Source organism: Ipomoea triloba, chromosome 16 (genome assembly GCF_003576645.1).
Source record: "Ipomoea triloba cultivar NCNSP0323 chromosome 16, ASM357664v1".
Taxonomy (NCBI): domain Eukaryota; kingdom Viridiplantae; phylum Streptophyta; class Magnoliopsida; order Solanales; family Convolvulaceae; genus Ipomoea; species Ipomoea triloba.
In genome coordinates, this window is record NC_044931.1 from 4,009,680 (window position 1) to 4,018,773 (window position 9,094).

The following is a 9,094-nucleotide window of genomic DNA, read 5'->3' on the forward strand; positions in this document are numbered from 1 at the left end:
CCAGTGATTTTCAGAAGCTTGAATATCTCCAGAGTCAGAATTTGTTCAGTGTCTTCTCTGTTCCCAAACTTAAAGTTTGTCATGAGAATTTTCAGAAGCTTGAATATCTCCAGAGTCAGAATTTGTTCAGTGTCTTCTCTGTTCCCAAACTTAAAGTTTGTCATGAGAAGATCTATCTTCATTTCCACCCTTAGGTTTTCTGCCTGTTTGGCATCCTCCACTGCTTTGCTCATGATTCTTGGTATTTTTGGAGGTGGTCCAGCTGGTTCACTTGCTGCCCTTTTCTTGCCCGTTGTATCCCCCTTCTTTTTCTCTTTATTTTCCCCCTTGTTGGCATCATCAGTACGGGAGAGGAGGGTGGACATACCTTCGAAAATAGCTTGAAGTTGGGCAGGGACTTGGTTCGACAGGTCATCGAGTATGGCCTTCATCACATCCTGTCGAAGTTCACTGGAATATTGGAAGGCTCGCAGCTCTGCTCGCATCTCGGCTAATTCAGCCCTCGCACTTGCAGCCTCTGCTCGAGCTACAGCGGCTTCATCAGTGGCTTTCCGTGCTGCATCCTCAGCCCATATCGCCTGTTCGAGAAGTTCGGCATGACGGCCTTGGGATTCACTTGTGCCAGCAGCAGGCATTGCAGCATTGCGGACCACAGCGAGTATTCTTTCGAGCTGAGCCATCTTCTGAGATTGATCAGCCATGAATTGACGCACTTCGCCAATGAAGACTTCTTCGGCCTGTTGATCATAGTCAGAAGTAGGAGTTGAGGATCGAGATGTACCTTTCGTTGGAGGGGACTTGGGTGCTTCCAGATTTCCACCCATGACTTGCAATTGCGAGTCCACCTCTCGACTGACTTCTTGAGGTTCAGCAGGGACACTGGGATCAGAGCTCGAAGGTAGCTCCATATCAGGTGCTTCCCGGTTTCCACCTGAGGGATGGATCACTTCTTGCTCTTCACCTCTCGAACCTGGAGCCTCAGCTTCAGCTGCTGGTAAGGTAGGATTGGCCAAGGTGGGAGTCTCTGTATCAGATGCTTCCCGGTTTCCATCTGATTGAGGTTCCCCCTCAACACTACCTCTCGAACCAGTGCTGGGAACGTGATCATCTACTGGAGGAGTTGATTCATCGGCAGGGGCTTCCCGGTTTCCACCTTCTTGAACCTCAACTCTCGAACCAGCAGGGTTCTCCTCATTCTGCTCTTGTTGCTCACTTGTTTGCACTTCAGTATGCTCTGGTGAATCTGGAATATCTATTATCTCAGGAGCAACTGATGCACTCCACCTTTCCCTATTAACCATATCGATGGGAAAGCCTGGGAGTTGGAGCAACAAAATTTCACCCTCTCGAACTGTCTGAGCTTCATCTGTTGCATTCGAGGGTGTGGACTCAGGTGGTGGCAGTAGTAAGACAGAGTTAGGTGCCACCTCTTGTGCCTCAGAGGTCTCGGATTCACCTTTCGAAGCTACCTGGTCTTCTAGAGCAGATTCACTCACTTGGGACAAGGGGATTGCTGCAGTTGGAGTAGGAGTGTCAGCATCATCTCGAGCAACCCCAGAGGTTTCTCCTGGACCTCTCGTGTGTTCTACATTTTGTCCCAAGGATATTGCTGTGGCAAGCCTGATATCCTCTCGAAATTGAGCATCTAGTTCAGGATCTTCTTCAGGCTCGGCTTCATCTTCTTGTGCATCAACAGCTATGCCCTTTCCTTTGTCAGATCGACCAAGATTACTCCTGATTACTTGCATCTCATGGGCACGGTTTTGAAGCTCGTCGGCTGGGATTTCAGTGAGATCTAACCAGTTTAGTGCAAATCGTTCCTCAGCCTCCATCTCTGCTGCTCTTGAGATCAATTGATCAAAGGGACCTGTTCTCCAGTTGATCCAGCGAAGTACTCTGGAGAAGTCGTCCAAACTCGATACATTCTCAACACTTTGATTCAATCGAGATGTGATTTCAGCATTCAGCTCATCAGAGTCAGCAGGTAGGATTTCTGTTGCTGATGCACACTCCACAGCTTGTTCAGTTATCTCTCGAACAACCGAGAGATCATGTGTCAACCCATCATTCAGAAAAGCTTGCACTGGGTTCCTGACCACAGTGCCCTGACCATCAGCAGCCACCACACAGTCTAGATCTTCAGCTGCTGGAATATCTACCTCTCGAACCACCTGTCGTGGTTCCTCAACAATACCCTGTACTGGATCACTGATCCCAGTACCTTCAACTTCTCGAGCCTCCTCTTGAGGCAAACCAACAGATTCATCACCATCCTCAGCAGCATCAACAGCAAGTATATCAACACTTAAAGTTCCTGACAGGGACTTGGTAGGGGGCACTCTCTCAACCTCAGTGGCCAGTGTAGCCTGAGGTTCCCCCTGGGCTTGTGCCCTGTCCTCAAATGGTACTTGTATAACGGACGGTGTCACCTCTCGAACCTGGGTGACAGCAGCAGTCTTGGTCCTCTTGGCCTTCCTTTTCAATTCAACCCTCTTGACTAGGGTGTCCAAAAGCTCGTCATCAGAGCGCTTCTCCTTAGCTGGGGCTTTCCTTTTGCCCCTTCCCTTAGGCTTTGAGGGTGAAGATGCATCCTTAGCACCTTTTGCCTTAGCTTGAGGTTTCGTTCTACCCATATAGGTATTCCGATGAACCTCTCGCCCTTCCCTCAGTTCGAAGCCCTTCAGTCTCAATAGAAATTGAACAACAAAGCCAAAACCAACCTTTTTGTAGATTGTCAGGTCGGAGGTGGAAACTGAGCTCTGCACTTGGTGTTTGAGGCAGTCGAAGATGATGTGAGCCCAGTCCAGCTTGTTTTTGTTCCAGATGGCGTGGAGGATTTTCAGAGTGTCCAGATTGACTTCGTCTNGTAGCCTTTGGCAACAAGTCTGGCCTTGTTCCTAACAATAACTCCATCCTCATTCATCTTGTTTCTGAAAACCCACTTTGTACCAATGACATTCTGATGATGAGGTCTCGGAACTAGTTCCCAAACGTCGTTCCTCTCGAACTGATGAAGTTCCTCTTGCATGGCTTGCACCCAATCTGGATCACATAGAGCCTCTTCGATCACCTTAGGCTTTATTTGAGATAGAAAGCAAGCAAACATGCTTTCTCTGTATGCTGATCTGGTTTGAACTCTGTCACGTACATCTCCAATCACTTGATCAGCAGGGTGACTTCTCAGCCATCTTAGGTCGGGTTGTGGCTCCTCAGTTGATACTTCCGTTGAAGGTTGAGATGTGGGTTGAACATCTATGATCTGGATTTGATCAACTGAGTCAGGAGCTTTCTTCTTGGTAGACTCTTCATCATCTGATTCTGACTGGAGTTCTGCTACGTCTCGAACTATCGACTGCTTGTCTTCGAGAGGTAAGTTTGATCTCTCGATAGACTCTGGCTGATCTTCCTCAGCAGCTTCCGTTGTCTTTGATGGTTGATCTGTTGATGCCCTTTCATCAAAGGTAACATGTATGGACTCTTCAACCACCAAACTCCGCTTGTTGAAGACTCTGAGTGCCTTGCTTGTCGATGAGTATCCCAGAAATACTCCATCATCTGCCTTTTCTTCAAAAGTTCTTCGTTGAGTCTTCCCAATGTTGTGAATATAGCATTTGCACCCGAATGAGTGGAAGTGGCTTACATTCGGTTTTCTTCCATTCCACAACTCATATGGAGTCTTTCCAACTCCTTTTACTATCAAGGACCGATTTTGGGTGTAGCACGCTGTGTTGATTGCTTCTGCCCAAAATCCTTGTGATATGTTGGCTTGCGAGAGCATGGTCCTTGCGGCTTCTTTGAGAGTTCTGTTCCTTCTTTCAGCAACCCCGTTTTGTTGAGGTGTTCGAGCAGCTGATAGTTGATGATGAATTCCGTTCTCGTTGCAGTAGCTCTCGATTACTTGATTAACGAACTCTCCACCTTGATCTGACCGGATCTTTAGTATCGAGACTTCCTTTTCAACTTGAACTTGTTTCAAGAGATTTGGTAGGGCAATTTTTGTCTCGCTTTTCTTGGTTAAGAACACGGTCCAAGTGAATCTTGTGTAGTCATCCACTACCACAAGAGTGTACTTCTTTCCCTTTATGCTGGGTGGATCCACTGGGCCAAATAAGTCCATGTGAAGAAGACTTAATGGTCTAGTGGATGATGTCTCGGCTTTGCTCTTGAAAGAGGATTTGATCTGTTTGCAACGTTGACATGCCTCACAGATTTTATCCTTTCGAAACGTCACTTTGGGCAGTCCTTCCACTAAGTTCCTCTTAGTAAGCTTGTTGATAGTCTTGAAGTTCAGATGACTAAGCTTACTATGCCAATCCCAGCATAAATCTTCCTTGCTCCTTGCTAGCATACATAGGGATGGTTTTGCAGACCTCCAATCCACTATGTACATGTTTCCTTTCCTTGCTGCTTCCAAGACGACTTCGAGAGATTCCTCGCTCATAATCTGGCACTTGCTTTTGGTGAAGACAACTTTGTGGCCCTTGTCACAGAACTGGCTTGTACTAAGGAGATTGAACTTGAGCCCCTCAACGTAGGACACTCCTTTAATAACCAGCTCATTCTTTTGGATTTCACCAACAGCTCTTGTGCGCCCCTTCTTCTCGTTGTCGCCAAATGTCACCAAGGGACCTTCGATAGGTTGGATGTTCTCAAGCAGTGTTAGATTTCCAGTCATATGTCTCGAACATCCACTGTCAATGAACCACACGTCCCTGGTGTCCTGCAAGGAAATCAAGCAAGTTTAGGTACCCAAACTTTGGGTCCTGGTGGGTTAGTGAGTTTAGGCATCCATTTATACCTTGTGCCCATTATTCCAGGCCTAGGCGCAATGTAGCCATTGTACGTTTGATAATTATAAGGAATGCTAGCAAAGGTTTTAGGCCTCTTTGATGCATAAATCAACTTAGGTAGAGACTTTTCGACCGGCTTATGCACCATGCCTTTCATACGCTGTTTGGTCATGTGAAATAGCTGAAAGTGAGGTTTCTTCCAGAAATTGTGATTCGATGACCAATTCTCACTAGATGGATAGAGTCTGCCTTTCTCCATCCGTGAGTTCCTAACTATGTGGATCTCAGACCTTCCATATTTGCCTTGAGGCGCATTATATGGAATGTAGCTCTTTTTGTACTTGGAATGGCCTTGCGAGAGATAGCAAGGTGATCTCTCGATATTGTTTACCCGGCCATTCTTCGTAGCTTTCCTATACTTTCCATTGCTGGTGTATAGGGACGGTTTATGAATAGCTACTCTGGTCTTTTCTGTTGGTCCTTTATGACCTTTATTTGGTTTGGGTTGAGATCCTCCATTTCTTGAAGTTCCCAAACCGTTGGTCTGTTTATTTCTCGAGAGATGGTCTCGATGGAACCCTAGACCGGTTCTATCACTTGTAGGTCTGTGATCATTCACCATTTTCTCCATAGCTTTGGAGGAATTAGAGTATGATGCTATAACCTTTCTAAGATCATTTTCTGTGATCTCTCGAGTTTTGCACTCTTCAGTCAGTTGGATTACTTTAGCTTCTAACTCACTTACTTTGAGAGTTAGCTCTGAATTCTCTTTCGAGACGTTCTTAAGCATATCTCTTTCAGCAGTTAGCTTGCTGTTTTCCTCCCTGATTTTGGCATGAGTGCTATTAGCGACTGCGAGATCCCTTTTGAATGTTTCAAGCATCTCAAAGGGATCTTCATCGCTTTTGAAGGAAGAACAACGAGAGGTAGAAATAGAGCAGCGAGATGTGGAAGTAGAGGTTACCTCATTGTCAATGGCCATTAGGCATTGATTCTCTTCTTCCTCGGTGTATAAGCAGATGAGCCCCCTCTCATCTTCTGAGCTGCTGCTGCTTTCACTGGAGCTCGACGTCTCGGACTCCTCGATTGTTCTCTCGAGTTCCTCAGCAACAAGCGCCTTTCTGCGCAGATGTTTCTTTGTATCTCCCTTGAAGCCACTTTGTGCTGGCTTCTCTTTAGGTTCCTCCTTTCTCCTGGAGTTCCTACCTTCTAGGCCTTGATACTTGCTTACCTTAGGGTAAGGACAGTCAGCCTTGAAGTGCCCCGGTCTCCTGCAGTTGTAGCATAGACCTTGATCTTCTTCCTCCATTCCTCTGGATGTGTATTTCTCATTTTTCCTTCTTGAGGAGGAAGGTGAACTTGTGTTGCTTTCCGGTGTCTTCTTCATGAACTTCCTGAATTTTCTTATGAAGAAAGCAAACTGTTCGTCAGATAAAAAATCAGTGGAATTAGGATCTGACCTTGAGGAGGTGGTTGGTTGGTCCGCAACCAGTGCCACATTCCGTCTGTCCACCACGTCCTCATCTCTTGGAAACATCTCAAATTCGAAGGCTTTGAGATCTCTGAATAGTTGGTCGGTTGTGGTGTTCTTCAAATCCCTGTGATCACGCATTGTGATCACCTTCATTTCCCACTCCTTGGTAAGGCCTCGTAAGACCTTCAGGTTTAGCTCCTTTTGTGGAATCTCCTTCTCGAGATCACTGATCTCTATTGATAGCTTCATGAAACGAGATTCCATGCTGTCGATGCTCTCCCCTGGCTTCATCTTGAAGTCCTCGAACTTCTTCATGGCCACGGTGAGCTTGTTCTCCTTCTCCTGTTCGTCACCTTCACCAATTAACATCAAAGTATCCCATACCTCTTTCGCCGTTTTGCACTTTCTTACTTTTGGAAAGATGGTTTCGTCTATAGCTCTGAAGAGAATATCCTTGGCAATGTTGTCCAAGTTGTTTCTCTTCCTATCATCACTTGTCCATTCTTCCCTAGGTTTGGGGACATACTTTGGTGTATCTCTGGTTTGCTCAGCAGTCGTGTTTACCATCATGATCTTGACTGGTCCAGATGTTATAACTTCGGCCATCTCATCATGGAGGGCTGATAGATACGCAAGCATGCGTGTTTTCCAGTCATCGAACCTGCTAAGATCAAAAAGGAGATGTCTCGACAACATGCTGTCCATTTTAAAAATTATCTCGTGCTTTGAAAATATTTTCAAAAGATTTTTCAAAGAAGGATCTCTAGGCAATATAAACAAAGGTTTATATCGATCAGAGAACTTGCTCTGATACCAATTGTTGGTCCCAAGGGGATGGGGTACAAGTCTAGGGGGGGGGGTGAATAGACTTGTATAAGATTTTGCAAATCTTTTCGACCTCTCGTGTGTATTGAACTTAGGATGTTTAGGTTCGATACCTCACGAGGTGAAGACAAAGTTTTATGCGCAGCGGAAATGTTATCCCCTTTTAGTTAGCACGAGTTTGGGTTAGTTCGAGAGGTGTGATTATATGCAGTGCAATCGAGAAGTTAGCGAGAGATAAAAACAGAAAGTAAATGCAAGAGAGATTTTTAAGTGGTTCGGCCAACCCGCCTACTTCCACTCTTCTTCCAGAAACTCCCTGGAAGGATTGCACTAAAAACTTCCCTTTCTAGTACAATAACGAGCGCTTGAGCTTTGATCACCAAGCCCGCCTCAAGCCTCAGGTTTTTCGCCCCGCTTCCAGTTACTCCACCTCTCGAGCACTTGACCTTTGATCACCAAGCCCGCGTCAAGCCTCAGGTTTCTTTCGCTCGGACAGCAGCCAGGTTACTCCGCCTCTCCTCAGGTTTTTCTCCCCGCTTCCAGTTACTCCACCTCTCGAGCACTTGACCTTTGATCACCAAGCCCGCGTCAAGCCTCAGGTTTCTTTCGCTCGGACAGCAGCCAGGTTACTCCGCCTCTCCTCAGGTTTTTCTCCCCGCTTCCAGTTACTCCACCTCTCGAGCACTTGACCTTTGATCACCAAGCCCGCGTCAAGCCTCAGGTTTCTTTCGCTCGGACAGCAGCCAGGTTACTCCGCCTCTCCTCAGGTTTTTCTCCCCGCTTCCAGTTACTCCACCTCTCGAGCACTTGACCTTTGATCACCAAGCCCGCGTCAAGCCTCAGGTTTCTTTCGCTCGGACAGCAGCCAGGTTACTCCGCCTCTCCTCAGGTTTTTCTCCCCGCTTCCAGTTACTCCACCTCTCGAGCACTTGACCTTTGATCACCAAGCCCGCGTCAAGCCTCAGGTTTCTTTCGCTCGGACAGCAGCCAGGTTACTCCGCCTCTCCTCAGGTTTTTCTCCCCGCTTCCAGTTACTCCACCTCTCGAGCGCTTGACCTTTGATCACCAAGCCCGCGTCAAGCCTCAGGTTTCTTTCGCTCGGACAGCAGCCAGGATACTCCACCTCCCTTGCTTAATCCAAAGCAAGACGTTGTTGATAGTCACAGTTGAATGTAACAATCTCCAATCTGACCACAAGCTATCGTTGAATCAACTTTGATGTAGAGCAGCTTTGGTCACCTTCTGGATGTATGACAGTTTAGCTTTGTAACTCTCTTCGAACACTAAGATGTGTTCTCTCGCTGTATTGAATATCAGGATGATATTCCAATTTAAGCACTTTGCACTGGAACGTTTTTATCAGACACCTCTTGTTAACCTCTTGACCTCTTTCACAACCCTTTTTTCTTCTGTGTCTTTACGTCCTTATATATGAGAGTAGAAGAATAGTTCCGTTGGAGGGAAAACTATTCCGTTTGAAATTGGTCTCCCACGCCGAACATGGGTCTTTGCACAATTTCAGCATTTTTCATGGAGTAGTGGTCTTGTAACTTGAGCCTTTTGTTTTGTAGTGAATATTCCATATTCCACTTTCTTGAGTTCATGCTTCACTTGCTTCTTTTGGATAAAGTTACTCTTTTTATGTTCCCATCATTCCTTGTTTGGGGAATCTGACCACTTCAGGATTGGTGCACCTTTTGACCGTTTGTGGTGGAGGTCTGACGTGTCATCCACTTCCGTCCATTTTGAAACCTCCCGCTCAGCACCTCTTCAATATTTTATCTCCATGACATTCTTCTTCTCCAAACTTAGAGTATTTTATCTGCACATGTTGACTAACATTCAGCCTCTTGGAGAAGTGCCGGTTTATCGAGACCATAAAAGATGTCTCGACCACTTGATGTTTCACATGTATCGAGAGGTCTATCTCTCGAATATTCTTTACGTCTCGAACTCGATAGGTATATCGAGAGGTCCTTACCTCTCGAACTTGGCTTGTGTCTCG